Raw genomic sequence first — 4,102 nt, forward strand, 5'->3', positions numbered from 1 at the left:
GAATTATTTAGGGTTCTACATCCCCCACACCTTAATTAAAATTTCGTCCTCGAAATTTACATTCTGACTAGGCGAATAGTGTTGGATACTTGTCTTTGGCTTCTTCTTCTTTTTCCCAAGTGGCTTCTTCTACGCCGTGATGATTCCACCGTATCTTAACCAGCTGAATCTCTTTATTCCTTAGTTTATGCCCTTTTCAATCCAATATCTTGATCGGTAGTTCCTCGTATGACAAATCTTTCTGTACTTCCAAGGTTTGATAACTCACTACATGATTAGGATCATGTACATACTTCTTTATCATCGATATATGGAACACATTGTGCACTGCCAATAATTCAGGTGGCAAAGCTAGTCGGTAAGCCACATTTCCAACTCTATCAAGTATCTCAAAAGGTCTGATATACAGGGGTCGTAGCTTGCCTTTCATTCCAAATCTAAGTACACCTTTCATCGGTGCTACTTTCAGAAACACTTTATCCCCAACTTAGAATTCTAAATCCTTCCTCCTTGTATCTGCATAGCTCTTTTGTCGATCCTGTGTTGCCTTTATTCTTGCACGGATCTTATCGATTACCTCGACCGTCCTTTCAACTATTTCTGGTCCTAAAACTCTCTTCTCTTTGACTTCATCCCAATGAACAGGGAATCTACATCTTCTACCATAGAGAGCTTTGTATGGTGCCATTCCAATAGTTGATTGGAAACTGTTATAATAAGCGAACTCTACTAGAGGTAAGTATGACTCCCAATTACCTCCTAGATCCAAAACACATGTTCTCAGCATGTTTTCCAAAGTTTGGATGGTCCTTTCAGACTGACCATCGGATTGAGGATGATATGCTGTACTAAAGTTCAGCTTCATTCCCATAGCTCCTTGTAGACTTTTTCAAAATTTGGACGTGAACCTTGGGTCTCTGTCAGACACAATGGATACAGCTACACCGTGTAATCTCACAACCTCTTTAATGCACAACTATGCCAATTGGTCTAAACTTAATGTCATTTTCACTGGAAGAAAATGAGCTGACTTCGTTAGTCGGTCCACTACTACCCATATAGCATTATTTCCTCTTGCTGACTTCGGGAATCCAACCACAAAGTCCATTTTGATATTTTCCCATTTCCATTCAGGTATATCTAGTGGATTTAACAATCCAGCTGGTTTTTGGTGTTCTGCCTTAATCTGTTGACATACCATGCAGTTCTGCACGTACAGCCCTATACTTCTTTTCATATTTCTCCACCAAAATGTATCTCGAAGATCTCGATACATTTTCGTACCACCGGGATGTGCGGTGTACGGGGTGGAATGAGCTTCTTTCAATATCTCATTTCTCAAGGCTTCATCCTTAGGCACGCAAATTCTTCCTCTAAATATCAGTGCCTGATCCTCAACTACTCCAAAGTCCTTTTTCTTATCGATACCAACTTCATTCTTAATCTTCTGCAAAAATGAGTCTTTATTTTGTGCTTCTATAATTCGATCTATAAGAGTAGGTCGAATTATTAAAGCTGCTAAACGAGCAGTGACTTGTCCTGGTGTGGTAACCACTTCGATCTGCAACTTTTCCAAGTCCTTGACTAACTCCACTTGAGAGGTGGGTAGTGACGTCAATTGTCCCATTGATTTTCTACTTAGAGCGTCGGCCACAACATTAGCCTTACCCGAATGGTAGTGAATAGTTCAGTCGTAATCATTCACCAATTCTAACCATCGTCTTTGTCGCATATTCAATTCCTTCTGTGTGAAGAAATACTTGAGACTTTTGTGATCTGTGTAGATATCACACTTCCATCCATACAAGTAGTGTCGCCATATCTTCAAAGCGTGTACTACCGCTGTAAGTTCTAAATCATGCGTCGGGTACTTTTGCTCATGTTTCTTCAATTATCTTGAAGCATTGGCTATCACTTTTCCATTCTGCATTAGTACACATCCCAAGCTCACTTGGATGTGTTGCTGTATATAACAAACCCTTCCGTACCTTCAGGTATTGTTAATACAGGTGCTGATATCAACTTTTGCTTAAGTTCTTGGAAACTTTGTTCGCATTTTTCCGTCCATTGGAATTTTAATCCCTTCCTTGTAAGCTGCGTCATTGGTCCAACTATTTTGGAGAATCCTTCTATGAATCTCCTATAATATCCAGCCAATCTTAGAAAACTCCGTACTTCGCCAGCATTTGTTGGTGTTTTCCAGTTGGTTACTGCTTCTACTTTTGCTGGATCTACTTCAATCCCTTGGGGCAGTAACTACATGTCCAAGAAATCCAACTCGTTCAAGCCAAAACTCGCATTTCTTGAATTTGGCATACAGCTTCTCCTTGCATAATACATCTAAGGCTATTCTCAAGTGCTCTTCATGCTGCTCTTTACTCTTGGAATATATCAGAATGTCATCGATGAAGACTATGACAAACTTATCCAAGTATTGATGAAACACTCGATTCATCAGGTCCATAAACACTGCAGGTGCATTGGTTAGCCCAAATGGCATCACCCTAAACTCGTAGTGTCCATATCGAGTTCTAAAAGTTGTCTTAGGTATATAGTTTGTCTCTACTTTTAGTTGATGGTATCCCGATTGTAAGTCGATCTTGGAAAATACCTTAGCTCCTTTCAGTTGATCTAACAGATCCTCGGGAGTGGGTACTTATTCTTGATGGTTATCGATTTATCTTCCTATAATCGATGCACATCCTCATGCTTCCATCTTTCTTCTTTACAAACAACACTGGCGCACCCCATGGAGATACGCTTGGTCATATGAACCTCATATCTAGGAGTTCTTGCAACTGCTTCTTTAATTCTTGTAGTTCCTTTGGGGCCATTTGGTATGGGGCCTTAGATACTGGTGTCGCCCCGGGAATTAGGTCTATGGTGAATTCCACTTGTCTATCGGGTGGAATACCAAATAGATCTTCTAGAAATACATCTACGAATTCTCGTACTACTGGTACATCTTCAACCCTTATCGTCTCTTATTTCCCTCCTGAGGTACTTACTAGATATCCTTGACATGTTTCTTTTCTCAACATCTTCTCAGCTTGTAAAGTCGATACTAGTCGAATAAGGGGTTTCATCTTCATTCCAAGGAATGAAAATGGTTCCTCTCCTAGTTTCTGAAATGATACTTCCATTTCCTTACATCGGATGGTGGCATAATTACAACCTAACCAATCCATGCCTAGTATTACATCAAAATCCTTCATTTCTATCATGTATAGGTTCGTTCCCATTAGTTTTCCCTCAAATTTGATACTTACTAACTTGGCTATTCTATCAGTATTCAAAGGGTTGCCCGAAGGAATACTAACTTCTAATGTACCTTCCGACTTATCACAGGTAATACTAGCTTTAGCCATAAAAGTTGTTGAAGCAAAGGAGTGTGTAGCTCCTAAATCAAACAATACATAAGCAGGTGCATTGGCTATCAGTAGAGTACCTACTATGACATTAGAGTTTTCCTCTTCATCCTGTTGAGTCAATTCAAAAACTCGTGCTTTCCCTTTCTGGTTCTGGTCGCTGTTATCATCCTTCTTCTAGCTTGCCACATCTGAAACAAACATTTTTCCCTTGTAAGCACTCGCCACAATGTGTCCTTCCACACTTAGAATAGGGCGCAATTAAATCTAATCCCTATAAGTTCTACGGATCTTCTTTGGTGGAGCTTCATCTTCGAAGGAGTCTTCCACCTCAGGTCCGAACTCTATGTCCATCTCAACCTGTGGCTTAGGCTCAGGATCATTCTCTAAATCATCCTCGGGTTCTTCTTCGGGATCTTCTTCCTCAGCCAAAGGTTCAGGCTCCTCATGGATTACATCATCCCACAAATCAATTAGGGCATGGCAATACCTCTCAAACTCGAACAGGTTTGGGTTGCCTTCTAACATTTCATCTCTAATCGTGACTCCCATATCTCGCTATTGAGGTGGGAGGGAGTGTATGAGGTTATTTATGGCCTCAATATGCATGATCTCCATATCAGCATTAACCGCCATCATGCATCTCTCATAGATGTCATACACATGTTCGCTAAGCGGTCGGGTCGGATCAGTTACATAGTTTTCATAGGAATGAATAGCAATTCTACGGTTCA

Source organism: Olea europaea, unplaced genomic scaffold, assembly GCF_002742605.1.
Source record: "Olea europaea var. sylvestris unplaced genomic scaffold, O_europaea_v1 scaffold102, whole genome shotgun sequence".
Classification (NCBI taxonomy): domain Eukaryota; kingdom Viridiplantae; phylum Streptophyta; class Magnoliopsida; order Lamiales; family Oleaceae; genus Olea; species Olea europaea.